This window comes from Daphnia pulicaria, chromosome 1, assembly GCF_021234035.1.
Source record: "Daphnia pulicaria isolate SC F1-1A chromosome 1, SC_F0-13Bv2, whole genome shotgun sequence".
Classification (NCBI taxonomy): Eukaryota; Metazoa; Arthropoda; class Branchiopoda; order Diplostraca; family Daphniidae; genus Daphnia; species Daphnia pulicaria.
In genome coordinates this window covers 38,722,753-38,736,369 of record NC_060913.1, presented here as the reverse complement: position 1 = coordinate 38,736,369, position 13,617 = coordinate 38,722,753, and the positions used below count along the sequence as shown (strand labels likewise).

At 38.4% G+C, this 13,617-nt stretch overlaps 31 non-coding genes across 31 annotated transcripts; 7 read left to right on the top strand and 24 right to left on the bottom strand.

Annotated features, from left to right (window-relative positions):
- Positions 1-54: 54 nt before the first annotated feature.
- Trnag-ucc lies at positions 55-126 on the bottom strand. Its single transcript has one exon. It is a non-coding gene; the product is annotated as a tRNA-Gly (tRNA).
- Positions 127-311: 185 nt separating this feature from the next.
- Trnal-caa lies at positions 312-430 on the bottom strand. Its single transcript has 2 exons — positions 393-430; positions 312-356 (listed from the first exon to the last, which is right to left on the bottom strand). It is a non-coding gene; the product is annotated as a tRNA-Leu (tRNA).
- A 479-nt stretch (positions 431-909) lies between these two features.
- On the bottom strand, positions 910-981 carry Trnag-ucc. Its single transcript has one exon. It is a non-coding gene; the product is annotated as a tRNA-Gly (tRNA).
- A 185-nt stretch (positions 982-1,166) lies between these two features.
- On the bottom strand, positions 1,167-1,285 carry Trnal-caa. Its single transcript has 2 exons — positions 1,248-1,285; positions 1,167-1,211 (listed from the first exon to the last, which is right to left on the bottom strand). It is a non-coding gene; the product is annotated as a tRNA-Leu (tRNA).
- Positions 1,286-2,056: 771 nt separating this feature from the next.
- Trnag-ucc lies at positions 2,057-2,128 on the bottom strand. Its single transcript has one exon. It is a non-coding gene; the product is annotated as a tRNA-Gly (tRNA).
- Positions 2,129-2,313: 185 nt separating this feature from the next.
- Trnal-caa lies at positions 2,314-2,432 on the bottom strand. The gene is made up of 2 exons: positions 2,395-2,432; positions 2,314-2,358 (listed from the first exon to the last, which is right to left on the bottom strand). It is a non-coding gene; the product is annotated as a tRNA-Leu (tRNA).
- Positions 2,433-2,782: 350 nt separating this feature from the next.
- On the top strand, positions 2,783-2,854 carry Trnae-cuc. The gene has a single exon. It is a non-coding gene; the product is annotated as a tRNA-Glu (tRNA).
- Positions 2,855-3,464: 610 nt separating this feature from the next.
- Positions 3,465-3,583, bottom strand: Trnal-caa. The gene is made up of 2 exons: positions 3,546-3,583; positions 3,465-3,509 (listed from the first exon to the last, which is right to left on the bottom strand). It is a non-coding gene; the product is annotated as a tRNA-Leu (tRNA).
- A 479-nt stretch (positions 3,584-4,062) lies between these two features.
- On the bottom strand, positions 4,063-4,134 carry Trnag-ucc. The gene has a single exon. It is a non-coding gene; the product is annotated as a tRNA-Gly (tRNA).
- Positions 4,135-4,319: 185 nt separating this feature from the next.
- Positions 4,320-4,438, bottom strand: Trnal-caa. Its single transcript has 2 exons — positions 4,401-4,438; positions 4,320-4,364 (listed from the first exon to the last, which is right to left on the bottom strand). It is a non-coding gene; the product is annotated as a tRNA-Leu (tRNA).
- A 1,032-nt stretch (positions 4,439-5,470) lies between these two features.
- On the bottom strand, positions 5,471-5,589 carry Trnal-caa. Its single transcript has 2 exons — positions 5,552-5,589; positions 5,471-5,515 (listed from the first exon to the last, which is right to left on the bottom strand). It is a non-coding gene; the product is annotated as a tRNA-Leu (tRNA).
- Positions 5,590-6,068: 479 nt separating this feature from the next.
- On the bottom strand, positions 6,069-6,140 carry Trnag-ucc. The gene has a single exon. It is a non-coding gene; the product is annotated as a tRNA-Gly (tRNA).
- A 185-nt stretch (positions 6,141-6,325) lies between these two features.
- Trnal-caa lies at positions 6,326-6,444 on the bottom strand. The gene is made up of 2 exons: positions 6,407-6,444; positions 6,326-6,370 (listed from the first exon to the last, which is right to left on the bottom strand). It is a non-coding gene; the product is annotated as a tRNA-Leu (tRNA).
- Positions 6,445-6,794: 350 nt separating this feature from the next.
- Trnae-cuc lies at positions 6,795-6,866 on the top strand. The gene has a single exon. It is a non-coding gene; the product is annotated as a tRNA-Glu (tRNA).
- Positions 6,867-7,224: 358 nt separating this feature from the next.
- Trnag-ucc lies at positions 7,225-7,296 on the bottom strand. The gene has a single exon. It is a non-coding gene; the product is annotated as a tRNA-Gly (tRNA).
- Positions 7,297-7,481: 185 nt separating this feature from the next.
- On the bottom strand, positions 7,482-7,600 carry Trnal-caa. Its single transcript has 2 exons — positions 7,563-7,600; positions 7,482-7,526 (listed from the first exon to the last, which is right to left on the bottom strand). It is a non-coding gene; the product is annotated as a tRNA-Leu (tRNA).
- Positions 7,601-7,954: 354 nt separating this feature from the next.
- On the top strand, positions 7,955-8,026 carry Trnae-cuc. Its single transcript has one exon. It is a non-coding gene; the product is annotated as a tRNA-Glu (tRNA).
- A 358-nt stretch (positions 8,027-8,384) lies between these two features.
- On the bottom strand, positions 8,385-8,456 carry Trnag-ucc. The gene has a single exon. It is a non-coding gene; the product is annotated as a tRNA-Gly (tRNA).
- A 185-nt stretch (positions 8,457-8,641) lies between these two features.
- Trnal-caa lies at positions 8,642-8,760 on the bottom strand. Its single transcript has 2 exons — positions 8,723-8,760; positions 8,642-8,686 (listed from the first exon to the last, which is right to left on the bottom strand). It is a non-coding gene; the product is annotated as a tRNA-Leu (tRNA).
- A 350-nt stretch (positions 8,761-9,110) lies between these two features.
- Trnae-cuc lies at positions 9,111-9,182 on the top strand. The gene has a single exon. It is a non-coding gene; the product is annotated as a tRNA-Glu (tRNA).
- A 358-nt stretch (positions 9,183-9,540) lies between these two features.
- Trnag-ucc lies at positions 9,541-9,612 on the bottom strand. Its single transcript has one exon. It is a non-coding gene; the product is annotated as a tRNA-Gly (tRNA).
- A 185-nt stretch (positions 9,613-9,797) lies between these two features.
- Trnal-caa lies at positions 9,798-9,916 on the bottom strand. Its single transcript has 2 exons — positions 9,879-9,916; positions 9,798-9,842 (listed from the first exon to the last, which is right to left on the bottom strand). It is a non-coding gene; the product is annotated as a tRNA-Leu (tRNA).
- Positions 9,917-10,268: 352 nt separating this feature from the next.
- Trnae-cuc lies at positions 10,269-10,340 on the top strand. Its single transcript has one exon. It is a non-coding gene; the product is annotated as a tRNA-Glu (tRNA).
- Positions 10,341-10,698: 358 nt separating this feature from the next.
- On the bottom strand, positions 10,699-10,770 carry Trnag-ucc. Its single transcript has one exon. It is a non-coding gene; the product is annotated as a tRNA-Gly (tRNA).
- A 185-nt stretch (positions 10,771-10,955) lies between these two features.
- Trnal-caa lies at positions 10,956-11,074 on the bottom strand. Its single transcript has 2 exons — positions 11,037-11,074; positions 10,956-11,000 (listed from the first exon to the last, which is right to left on the bottom strand). It is a non-coding gene; the product is annotated as a tRNA-Leu (tRNA).
- Positions 11,075-11,424: 350 nt separating this feature from the next.
- Positions 11,425-11,496, top strand: Trnae-cuc. The gene has a single exon. It is a non-coding gene; the product is annotated as a tRNA-Glu (tRNA).
- A 358-nt stretch (positions 11,497-11,854) lies between these two features.
- Trnag-ucc lies at positions 11,855-11,926 on the bottom strand. The gene has a single exon. It is a non-coding gene; the product is annotated as a tRNA-Gly (tRNA).
- A 185-nt stretch (positions 11,927-12,111) lies between these two features.
- Trnal-caa lies at positions 12,112-12,230 on the bottom strand. The gene is made up of 2 exons: positions 12,193-12,230; positions 12,112-12,156 (listed from the first exon to the last, which is right to left on the bottom strand). It is a non-coding gene; the product is annotated as a tRNA-Leu (tRNA).
- Positions 12,231-12,709: 479 nt separating this feature from the next.
- Trnag-ucc lies at positions 12,710-12,781 on the bottom strand. The gene has a single exon. It is a non-coding gene; the product is annotated as a tRNA-Gly (tRNA).
- A 185-nt stretch (positions 12,782-12,966) lies between these two features.
- On the bottom strand, positions 12,967-13,085 carry Trnal-caa. The gene is made up of 2 exons: positions 13,048-13,085; positions 12,967-13,011 (listed from the first exon to the last, which is right to left on the bottom strand). It is a non-coding gene; the product is annotated as a tRNA-Leu (tRNA).
- Positions 13,086-13,435: 350 nt separating this feature from the next.
- Trnae-cuc lies at positions 13,436-13,507 on the top strand. Its single transcript has one exon. It is a non-coding gene; the product is annotated as a tRNA-Glu (tRNA).
- Positions 13,508-13,617: the final 110 nt, after the last annotated feature.

Here is a 13,617-nt window from a genome sequence, read left to right as displayed (position 1 = left end):
GACTTCAATTCCGTAGGTTGACTAGTCTGCTAAGAAATAGCAAGATTGCTAAACTGCGATGGCCGAGAACCGAACTCGGGTCAATTGCTTGGAAGGCAACTATGCTAACCACTATACCACCATCGCTTGACGTAAGTTAGCGTCATGATTTCCGTATTGTCACATCTTTTTAAATTACAGAACATCGACAAGTATTACCACTTGGTGACCTTGTATCGTGGTACATTAAGCATTCTCTATCACTATATCAAAGCAACCACTCTAATTATGTTGCAATGCGATGATCATGTGTTTTCAGATATTTATATGTTTGTCAGGAGTGGGATTTGAACCCACGCCTTCATTGAAGATCAGAATACTGCAACTTCTTTTATTGAAGCAAAGTTTATGTCCTTGAGTCTGGCGCCTTAGACCGCTCGGCCATCCTGACCACATCAGGTGTACCTAAATTCCTTTGCCCAACAGATGTGACATTAAAACTCTTCTAACTCATTCAAGAGTTCCTTGCCATAGGCGATTTATACCAGGTCAACAATTGTATTACGTTGTATTGCGTTTGAATATGTATTTTTTTTTAATATGTATTTTCTTGAGTCTGGTGCCTTAGAGCGCTCGGCCATCCTGACTTCATCAGATCTAGCTAAATTTCTTTGCATTACAGATGTGGGATTTAAACTCTTCTAACTTATCCAAGAGTTCCTTGCCCTAGGCTGTTTATACCAGGACCAGGAAAATGGTTTCTTTGCAAGAAATATCGCCAAGGAATAAGAAATTACATCTATGTCAATTACTATGTGTGAACGAAAAAGAAATGAACAACTATATTTTACCTAAAGAGTAACATTTCTGTATATAGACTTCAATTCCGTAGGTTGACTAGTCTGCTAAGAAATAGCAAGATTGCTAAACTGCGATGGCCGAGAATCGAACTCGGGTCAATTGCTTGGAAGGCAACTATGCTAACCACTATACCACCATCGCTTGAAGTAAGTTAGCGTCATGGTTTCCGTATTGTCACATCTTTTTAAATTACAGAACATCGACCAGTATTACCACTCGGTGACCTTGTATCGTGGTACATTAAGCATTCTCTATCACTATATCAAAACAACCTCTATAATTATGTTGCAATGCGATGATCATGTGTATTCAGATATTTATATGTTTGTCAGGAGTGGGATTTGAACCCACGCCTTCATTGAAGACCAGAATACTGCAATTTCTTTTATTGAAGCAAGGTTTATGTCCTTGAGTCTGGCGCCTTAGACCGCTCGGCCATCCTGACCACATCAGGTGTACCTAAATTCCTTTGCCCAACAGATGTGACATTAAAACTCTTCTAACTCATTCAAGAGTTCCTTGCCATAGGCGATTTATACCAGGTCAACAATTGTATTACTTTGTATTGCGTTTGAATATGTATTTTTTTTGAATATGTATTTTCTTGAGTCTGGTGCCTTAGAGCGCTCGGCCATCCTGACCTCATCAGATCTATTTAAATTTCTTTGCATTACAGATGTGGGATTTAAACTCTTCTAACTTATCCAAGAGTTCCTTGCCCTAGGCTGTTTATACCAGGACAACAATTGTATTATGTTGTATTGATTTGGAATATGTATTTTTCAAGCGATTTACTCCCATATTGTCTACTGGATAGTATACCTGGCTCTCACCCAGGAGGCCCGGGTTCAATTCCCGGTATGGGAAAAGAGGAACTGGAAAATTTTGCAAGTTTTGGCCATTTTTGTCAAATACATCTGGCAAACAGTTTCTGCGTTTCCAGAACTATTGCAATCGGCTTAACTTACATACATACGAGCCAAAATCTTTCTAGTACATTGGATATACTAAGTACATCGGCATGTTTCCATCGAGACTCCATCATAAAATGGTTTCTTTGCAAGAAATATCGCCAAGGAATAAGAAATTACATCTATGTCAATTATTCATGTGTGAACGAAAAAGAAATGAACAACTATATTTTACCTAAAGAGTAACATTTGTGTATATTGACTTCAATTCATTAGTCTGCTAAGAAATAGCAAGATTGCTAAACTGCGATGGCCGAGAATCGAACTCGGGTCAATTGCTTGGAAGGCAACTATGCTAACCACTATACCACCATCGCTTGACGTAAGTTAGCGTCATGATTTCCGTATTGTCACATCTTTTTAAATTACAGAACATCGACCAGTATTACCACTTGGTGACCTTGTATCGTGGTACATTAAGCATTCTCTATCACTATATCAAAACAACCTCTCTAATTATGTTGCAATGCGATGATCATGTGTATTCAGATATTTATATGTTTGTCAGGAGTGGGATTTGAACCCACGCCTTCATTGAAGACCAGAATACTGCAACTTCTTTTATTGAAGCAAGGTTTATGTCCTTGAGTCTGGCGCCTTAGACCGCTCGGCCATCCTGACCACATCAGGTGTACCTAAATTCCTTTGCCCAACAGATGTGACATTAAAACTCTTCTAACTCATTCAAGAGTTCCTTGCCATAGGCGATTTATACCAGGTCAACAATTGTATTACGTTGTATTGCGTTTGAATATGTATTTTTTTTGAATATGTATTTTCTTGAGTCTGGTGCCTTAGAGCGCTCGGCCATCCTGACCTCATCAGATCTAGCTAAATTTCTTTGCATTACAGATGTGGGATTTAAACTCTTCTAACTTATCCAAGAGTTCCTTGCCCTAGGCTGTTTATACCAGGACAACAATTGTATTATGTTGTATTGATTTGGAATATGTATTTTTCAAGCGATTTAATCCCATATTGTCTAGTGGTTAGGAGACCTGGCTCTCACCTAGGAGGCCCGGGTTCAATTCCCGGTATGGGAAAAGAGGAACTGGAAAATTTTGCAAGTTTTGGCCATTTTTGTCAAATACATCTGGCAAACAGTTTCTGCGTTTCCAGAACTATTGCAATCGGCTTAACTTACATACATACGAGCCAAAATCTTTCTAGTACATTGGATATACTAAGTACATCGGCATGTTTCCATCGAGACTCCATCATAAAATGGTTTCTTTGCAAGAAATATCGCCAAGGAATAAGAAATTACATCTATGTCAATTATTCATGTGTGAACGAAAAAGAAATGAACAACTATATTTTACCTAAAGAGTAACATTTGTGTATATTGACTTCAATTCCGTAGGTTGACTAGTCTGCTAAGAAATAGCAAGATTGCTAAACTAACCGAGAATCGAACTCGGGTCAATTGCTTGGAAGGCAACTATGCTAACCACTATACCACCATCGCTTGACGTAAGTTAGCGTCATGATTTCCGTATTGTCACATCTTTTTAAATTACAGAACATCGACAAGTATTACCACTTGGTGACCTTGTATCGTGGTACATTAAGCATTCTCTATCACTATATCAAAGCAACCACTCTAATTATGTTGCAATGCGATGATCATGTGTTTTCAGATATTTATATGTTTGTCAGGAGTGGGATTTGAACCCACGCCTTCATTGAAGATCAGAATACTGCAACTTCTTTTATTGAAGCAAAGTTTATGTCCTTGAGTCTGGCGCCTTAGACCGCTCGGCCATCCTGACCACATCAGGTGTACCTAAATTCCTTTGCCCAACAGATGTGACATTAAAACTCTTCTAACTCATTCAAGAGTTCCTTGCCATAGGCGATTTATACCAGGTCAACAATTGTATTACGTTGTATTGCGTTTGAATATGTATTTTTTTTTAATATGTATTTTCTTGAGTCTGGTGCCTTAGAGCGCTCGGCCATCCTGACTTCATCAGATCTAGCTAAATTTCTTTGCATTACAGATGTGGGATTTAAACTCTTCTAACTTATCCAAGAGTTCCTTGCCCTAGGCTGTTTATACCAGGACCAGGAAAATGGTTTCTTTGCAAGAAATATCGCCAAGGAATAAGAAATTACATCTATGTCAATTACTATGTGTGAACGAAAAAGAAATGAACAACTATATTTTACCTAAAGAGTAACATTTCTGTATATAGACTTCAATTCCGTAGGTTGACTAGTCTGCTAAGAAATAGCAAGATTGCTAAACTGCGATGGCCGAGAATCGAACTCGGGTCAATTGCTTGGAAGGCAACTATGCTAACCACTATACCACCATCGCTTGAAGTAAGTTAGCGTCATGATTTCCGTATTGTCACATCTTTTTAAATTACAGAACATCGACCAGTATTACCACTCGGTGACCTTGTATCGTGGTACATTAAGCATTCTCTATCACTATATCAAAACAACCTCTATAATTATGTTGCAATGCGATGATCATGTGTATTCAGATATTTATATGTTTGTCAGGAGTGGGATTTGAACCCACGCCTTCATTGAAGACCAGAATACTGCAATTTCTTTTATTGAAGCAAGGTTTATGTCCTTGAGTCTGGCGCCTTAGACCGCTCGGCCATCCTGACCACATCAGGTGTACCTAAATTCCTTTGCCCAACAGATGTGACATTAAAACTCTTCTAACTCATTCAAGAGTTCCTTGCCATAGGCGATTTATACCAGGTCAACAATTGTATTACTTTGTATTGCGTTTGAATATGTATTTTTTTTGAATATGTATTTTCTTGAGTCTGGTGCCTTAGAGCGCTCGGCCATCCTGACCTCATCAGATCTATTTAAATTTCTTTGCATTACAGATGTGGGATTTAAACTCTTCTAACTTATCCAAGAGTTCCTTGCCCTAGGCTGTTTATACCAGGACAACAATTGTATTATGTTGTATTGATTTGGAATATGTATTTTTCAAGCGATTTACTCCCATATTGTCTACTGGATAGTATACCTGGCTCTCACCCAGGAGGCCCGGGTTCAATTCCCGGTATGGGAAAAGAGGAACTGGAAAATTTTGCAAGTTTTGGCCATTTTTGTCAAATACATCTGGCAAACAGTTTCTGCGTTTCCAGAACTATTGCAATCGGCTTAACTTACATACATACGAGCCAAAATCTTTCTAGTACATTGGATATACTAAGTACATCGGCATGTTTCCATCGAGACTCCATCATAAAATGGTTTCTTTGCAAGAAATATCGCCAAGGAATAAGAAATTACATCTATGTCAATTATTCATGTGTGAACGAAAAAGAAATGAACAACTATATTTTACCTAAAGAGTAACATTTGTGTATATTGACTTCAATTCCGTAGGTTGACTAGTCTGCTAAGAAATAGCAAGATTGCTAAACTAACCGAGAATCGAACTCGGGTCAATTGCTTGGAAGGCAACTATGCTAACCACTATACCACCATCGCTTGACGTAAGTTAGCGTCATGATTTCCGTATTGTCACATCTTTTTAAATTACAGAACATCGACCAGTATTACCACTTGGTGACCTTGTATCGTGGTACATTAAGCATTCTCTATCACTATATCAAAACAACCTCTCTAATTATGTGGCAATGCGATGATCATGTGTATTCAGATATTTATATGTTTGTCAGGAGTGGGATTTGAACCCACGCCTTCATTGAAGACCAGAATACTGCAACTTCGTTTATTGAAGCAAGGTTTATGTCCTTGAGTCTAGCGCCTTAGACCGCTCGGCCATCCTGACCACATCAAGTGTACCTAAATTCCTTTGCCCCACAGATGTGACATTAAAACTCTTCTAACTCATTCAAGAGTTCCTTGCCATAGGCGATTTATACCAGGTCAACAATTGTATTACGTTGTATTGCGTTTGAATATGTATTTTTTTTTAATATGTATTTTCTTGAGTCTGGTGCCTTAGAGCGCTCGGCCATCCTGACTTCATCAGATCTAGCTAAATTTCTTTGCATTACAGATGTGGGATTTAAACTCTTCTAACTTATCCAAGAGTTCCTTGCCCTAGGCTGTTTATACCAGGACCAGGAAAATGGTTTCTTTGCAAGAAATATCGCCAAGGAATAAGAAATTACATCTATGTCAATTACTATGTGTGAACGAAAAAGAAATGAACAACTATATTTTACCTAAAGAGTAACATTTCTGTATATAGACTTCAATTCCGTAGGTTGACTAGTCTGCTAAGAAATAGCAAGATTGCTAAACTGCGATGGCCGAGAATCGAACTCGGGTCAATTGCTTGGAAGGCAACTATGCTAACCAATATACCACCATCGCTTGAAGTAAGTTAGCGTCATGATTTCCGTATTGTCACATCTTTTTAAATTACAGAACATCGACCAGTATTACCACTCGGTGACCTTGTATCGTGGTACATTAAGCATTCTCTATCACTATATCAAAACAACCTCTATAATTATGTTGCAATGCGATGATCATGTGTATTCAGATATTTATATGTTTGTCAGGAGTGGGATTTGAACCCACGCCTTCATTGAAGACCAGAATACTGCAATTTCTTTTATTGAAGCAAGGTTTATGTCCTTGAGTCTGGCGCCTTAGACCGCTCGGCCATCCTGACCACATCAGGTGTACCTAAATTCCTTTGCCCAACAGATGTGACATTAAAACTCTTCTAACTCATTCAAGAGTTCCTTGCCATAGGCGATTTATACCAGGTCAACAATTGTATTACTTTGTATTGCGTTTGAATATGTATTTTTTTTGAATATGTATTTTCTTGAGTCTGGTGCCTTAGAGCGCTCGGCCATCCTGACCTCATCAGATCTATTTAAATTTCTTTGCATTACAGATGTGGGATTTAAACTCTTCTAACTTATCCAAGAGTTCCTTGCCCTAGGCTGTTTATACCAGGACAACAATTGTATTATGTTGTATTGATTTGGAATATGTATTTTTCAAGCGATTTAATCCCATATTGTCTAGTGGTTAGGATACCTGGCTCTCACCCAGGAGGCTCGGGTTCAATTCCCGGTATGGGAAAAGAGGAACTGGAAAATTTTGCAAGTTTTGGCCATTTTTGTCAAATACATCTGGCAAACAGTTTCTGCGTTTCCAGAACTATTGCAATCGGCTTAACTTACATACATACGAGCCAAAATCTTTCTAGTACATTGGATATACTAAGTACATCGGCATGTTTCCATCGAGACTCCATCATAAAATGGTTTCTTTGCAAGAAATATCGCCAAGGAATAAGAAATTACATCTATGTCAATTATTCATGTGTGAACGAAAAAGAAATGAACAACTATATTTTACCTAAAGAGTAACATTTGTGTATATTGACTTCAATTCCGTAGGTTGACTAGTCTGCTAAGAAATAGCAAGATTGCTAAACTGCGATGGCCGAGAATCGAACTCGGGTCTATTGCTTGGAAGGCAACTATGCTAACCACTATACCACCATCGCTTGACGTAAGTTAGCGTCATGATTTCCGTATTGTCACATCTTTTTAAATTACAGAACATCGACCAGTATTACCACTTGGTGACCTTGTATCGTGGTACATTAAGCATTCTCTATCACTATATCAAAACAACCTCTCTAATTATGTTGCAATGCGATGATCATGTGTATTCAGATATTTATATGTTTGTCAGGAGTGGGATTTGAACCCACGCCTTCATTGAAGATCAGAATACTGCAACTTCTTTTATTGAAGCAAGATTTATGTCCTTGAGTCTGGCGCCTTAGACCGCTCGGCCATCCTGACCACATCAAGTGTACCTAAATTCCTTTGCCCAACAGATGTGACATTAAAACTCTTCTAACTCATTCAAGAGTTCCTTGCCATAGGCGATTTATACTAGGTCAACAATTTTATTACGTTGTATTGCGTTTGAATATGTATTTTTTTTTTTTGAATATGTATTTTCTTGAGTCTGGTGCCTTAGAGCGCTCGGCCATCCTGACCTCATCAGATCTAGCTAAATTTCTTTGCATTACAGATGTGGGATTTAAACTCTTCTAACTTATCCAAGAGTTCCTTGCCCTAGGCTGTTTATACCAGGACAACAATTGTATTATGTTGTATTGATTTGGAATATGTATTTTTCAAGCGATTTACTCCCATATTGTCTAGTGGTTAGGATACCTGACTCTCACCCAGGAGGCCCGGGTTCAATTCCCGGTATGGGAAAAGAGGAACTGGAAAATTTTGCAAGTTTTGGCCATTTTTGTCAAATACATCTGGCAAACAGTTTCTGCGTTTCCAGAACTATTGCAATCGGCTTAACTTACATACATACGAGCCAAAATCTTTCTAGTACATTGGATATACTAAGTACATCGGCATGTTTCCATCGAGACTCCATCATAAAATGGTTTCTTTGCAAGAAATATCGCCAAGGAATAAGAAATTACATCTATGTCAATTATTCATGTGTGAACGAAAAAGAAATGAACAACTATATTTTACCTAAAGAGTAACATTTGTGTATATTGACTTCAATTCCGTAGGTTGACTAGTCTGCTAAGAAATAGCAAGATTGCTAAACTGCGATGGCCGAGAATCGAACTCGGGTCAATTGCTTGGAAGGCAACTATGCTAACCACTATACCACCATCGCTTGACGTAAGTTAGCGTCATGATTTCCGTATTGTCACATCTTTTTAAATTACAGAACATCGACCAGTATTACCACTTGGTGACCTTGTATCGTGGTACATTAAGCATTCTCTATCACTATATCAAAACAACCTCTCTAATTATGTGGCAATGCGATGATCATGTGTATTCAGATATTTATATGTTTGTCAGGAGTGGGATTTGAACCCACGCCTTCATTGAAGACCAGAATACTGCAACTTCGTTTATTGAAGCAAGGTTTATGTCCTTGAGTCTAGCGCCTTAGACCGCTCGGCCATCCTGACCACATCAAGTCTACCTAAATTCCTTTGCCCAACAGATGTGACATTAAAACTCTTCTAACTCATTCAAGAGTTCCTTGCCATAGGCGATTTATACCAGGTCAACAATTGTATTACGTTGTATTGCGTTTGAATATGTATTTTTTTTGAATATGTATTTTCTTGAGTCTGGTGCCTTAGAGCGCTCGGCCATCCTGACCTCATCAGATCTAGCTAAATTTCTTTGCATTACAGATGTGGGATTTAAACTCTTCTAACTTATCCAAGAGTTCCTTGCCCTAGGCTGTTTATACCAGGACAACAATTGTATTATGTTGTATTGATTTGGAATATGTATTTTTCAAGCGATTTACTCCCATATTGTCTAGTGGTTAGGATACCTGGCTCTCACCCAGGAGGCCCGGGTTCAATTCCCGGTATGGGAAAAGAGGAACTGGAAAATTTTGCAAGTTTTGGCCATTTTTGTCAAATACATCTGGCAAACAGTTTCTGCGTTTCCAGAACTATTGCAATCGGCTTAACTTACATACATACGAGCCAAAATCTTTCTAGTACATTGGATATCCTAAGTACATCGGCATGTTTCCATCGAGACTCCATCATAAAATGGTTTCTTTGCAAGAAATATCGCCAAGGAATAAGAAATTACATCTATGTCAATTATTCATGTGTGAACGAAAAAGAAATGAACAACTATATTTTACCTAAAGAGTAACATTTGTGTATATTGACTTCAATTCCGTAGGTTGTCTAGTCTGCTAAGAAATAGCAAGATTGCTAAACTGCGATGGCCGAGAATCGAACTCGGGTCTATTGCTTGGAAGGCAACTATGCTAACCACTATACCACCATCGCTTGACGTAAGTTAGCGTCATGATTTCCGTATTGTCACATCTTTTTAAATTACAGAACATCGACCAGTATTACCACTTGGTGACCTTGTATCGTGGTACATTAAGCATTCTCTATCACTATATCAAAACAACCTCTCTAATTATGTTGCAATGCGATGATCATGTGTATTCAGATATTTATATGTTTGTCAGGAGTGGGATTTGAACCCACGCCTTCATTGAAGATCAGAATACTGCAACTTCTTTTATTGAAGCAAGGTTTATGTCCTTGAGTCTGGCGCCTTAGACCGCTCGGCCATCCTGACCACATCAAGTGTACCTAAATTCCTTTGCCCAACAGATGTGACATTAAAACTCTTCTAACTCATTCAAGAGTTCCTTGCCATAGGCGATTTATACTAGGTCAACAATTTTATTACGTTGTATTGCGTTTGAATATGTATTTTTTTTTTGAATATGTATTTTCTTGAGTCTGGTGCCTTAGAGCGCTCGGCCATCCTGACCTCATCAGATCTAGCTAAATTTCTTTGCATTACAGATGTGGGATTTAAACTCTTCTAACTTATCCAAGAGTTCCTTGCCCTAGGCTGTTTATACCAGGACAACAATTGTATTATGTTGTATTGATTTGGAATATGTATTTTTCAAGCGATTTAATCCCATATTGCCTAGTGGTTAGGATACCTGACTCTCACCCAGGAGGCCCGGGTTCAATTCCCGGTATGGGAAAAGAGGAACTGGAAAATTTTGCAAGTTTTGGCTATTTTTGTCAAATACATCTGGCAAACAGTTTCTGCGTTTCCAGAACTATTGCAATCGGCTTAACTTACATACATACGAGCCAAAATCTTTCTAGTACATTGGATATACTAAGTACATCGGCATGTTTCCATCGAGACTCCATCATAAAATGGTTTCTTTGCAAGAAATATCGCCAAGGAATAAGAAATTACATCTATGTCAATTATTCATGTGTGAACGAAAAAGAAATGAACAACTATATTTTACCTAAAGAGTAACATTTGTGTATATTGACTTCAATTCCGTAGGTTGACTAGTCTGCTAAGAAATAGCAAGATTGCTAAACTGCGATGGCCGAGAATCGAACTCGGGTCAATTGCTTGGAAGGCAACTATGCTAACCACTATACCACCATCGCTTGACGTAAGTTAGCGTCATGATTTCCGTATTGTCACATCTTTTTAAATTACAGAACATCGACCAGTATTACCACTTGGTGACCTTGTATCGTGGTACATTAAGCATTCTCTATCACTATATCAAAACAACCTCTCTAATTATGTGGCAATGCGATGATCATGTGTATTCAGATATTTATATGTTTGTCAGGAGTGGGATTTGAACCCACGCCTTCATTGAAGACCAGAATACTGCAACTTCGTTTATTGAAGCAAGGTTTATGTCCTTGAGTCTAGCGCCTTAGACCGCTCGGCCATCCTGACCACATCAAGTCTACCTAAATTCCTTTGCCCAACAGATGTGACATTAAAACTCTTCTAACTCATTCAAGAGTTCCTTGCCATAGGCGATTTATACCAGGTCAACAATTGTATTACGTTGTATTGCGTTTGAATATGTATTTTTTTTTAATATGTATTTTCTTGAGTCTGGTGCCTTAGAGCGCTCGGCCATCCTGACCTCATCAGATCTAGCTAAATTTCTTTGCATTACAGATGTGGGATTTAAACTCTTCTAACTTATCCAAGAGTTCCTTGCCCTAGGCTGTTTATACCAGGACAACAATTGTATTATGTTGTATTGATTTGGAATATGTATTTTTCAGGCGATTTACTCCCATATTGTCTAGTGGTTAGGATACCTGGCTCTCACCCAGGAGGCCCGGGTTCAATTCCCGGTATGGGAAAAGAGGAACTGGAAAATTTTGCAAGTTTTGGCCATTTTTGTCAAATACATCTGGCAAACAGTTTCTGCGTTTCCAGAACTATTGCAATCGGCTTAACTTACATACATACGAGCCAAAATCTTTCTAGTACATTGGATATACTAAGTACATCGGCATGTTTCCATCGAGACTCCATCATAAAATGGTTTCTTTGCAAGAAATATCGCCAAAGAATAAGAAATTACATCTATGTCAATTATTCATGTGTGAACGAAAAAGAAATGAACAACTATATTTTACCTAAAGAGTAACATTTGTGTAAATTGACTTCAATTCCGTAGGTTGACTAGTCTGCTAAGAAATAGCAAGATTGCTAAACTGCGATGGCCGAGAACCGAACTCGGGTCAATTGCTTGGAAGGCAACTATGCTAACCACTATACCACCATCGCTTGAAGTGAGTTAGCGTCATGATTTCCGTATTGTCACATCTTTTTAAATTACAGAACATCGACCAGTATTACCACTTGGTGACCTTGTATCGTGGTACATTAAGCATTCTCTATCACTATATCAAAGCAACCACTCTAATTATGTTGCAATGCGATGATCATGTGTTTTCAGATATTTATATGTTTGTCAGGAGTGGGATTTGAACCCACGCCTTCATTGAAGATCAGAATACTGCAACTTCTTTTATTGAAGCAAAGTTTATGTCCTTGAGTCTGGCGCCTTAGACCGCTCGGCCATCCTGACCACATCAGGTGTACCTAAATTCCTTTGCCCAACAGATGTGACATTAAAACTCTTCTAACTCATTCAAGAGTTCCTTGCCATAGGCGATTTATACCAGGTCAACAATTGTATTACGTTGTATTGCGTTTGAATATGTATTTTTTTTTAATATGTATTTTCTTGAGTCTGGTGCCTTAGAGCGCTCGGCCATCCTGACTTCATCAGATCTAGCTAAATTTCTTTGCATTACAGATGTGGGATTTAAACTCTTCTAACTTATCCAAGAGTTCCTTGCCCTAGGCTGTTTATACCAGGACCAGGAAAATGGTTTCTTTGCAAGAAATATCGCCAAGGAATAAGAAATTACATCTATGTCAATTACTATGTGTGAACGAAAAAGAAATGAACAACTATATTTTACCTAAAGAGTAACATTTCTGTATATAGACTTCAATTCCGTAGGTTGACTAGTCTGCTAAGAAATAGCAAGATTGCTAAACTGCGATGGCCGAGAATCGAACTCGGGTCAATTGCTTGGAAGGCAACTATGCTAACCACTATACCACCATCGCTTGACGTAAGTTAGCGTCATGATTTCCGTATTGTCACATCTTTTTAAATTACAGAACATCGACCAGTATTACCACTCGGTGACCTTGTATCGTGGTACATTAAGCATTCTCTATCACTATATCAAAACAACCTCTCTAATTATGTTGCAATGCGATGATCATGTGTATTCAGATATTTATATGTTTGTCAGGAGTGGGATTTGAACCCACGCCTTCATTGAAGACCAGAATACTGCAATTTCTTTTATTGAAGCAAGGTTTATGTCCTTGAGTCTGGCGCCTTAGACCGCTCGGCCATCCTGACCACATCAGGTGTACCTAAATTCCTTTGCCCAACAGATGTGACATTAAAACTCTTCTAACTCATTCAAGAGTTCCTTGCCATAGGCGATTTATACCAGGTCAACAGTTGTATTACTTTGTATTGCGTTTGAATATGTATTTTTTTTGAATATGTATTTTCTTGAGTCTGGTGCCTTAGAGCGCTCGGCCATCCTGACCTCATCAGATCTAGCTAAATTTCTTTGCATTACAGATGTGGGATTTAAACTCTTCTAACTTATCCAAGAGTTCCTTGCCCTAGGCTGTTTATACCAGGACAACAATTGTATTATGTTGTATTGATTTGGAATATGTATTTTTCAAGCGATTTAATCCCATATTGTCTAGTGGTTAGGATACCTGGCTCTCACCCAGGAGGCTCGGGTTCAATTCCCGGTATGGGAAAAGAGGAACTGGAAAATTTTGCAAGTTTTGGCCATTTTTGTCAAATACATCTGGCAAACAGTTTCTGGGTTTCCAGAACTATTGCAATCGGCTTAACTTACATACATACG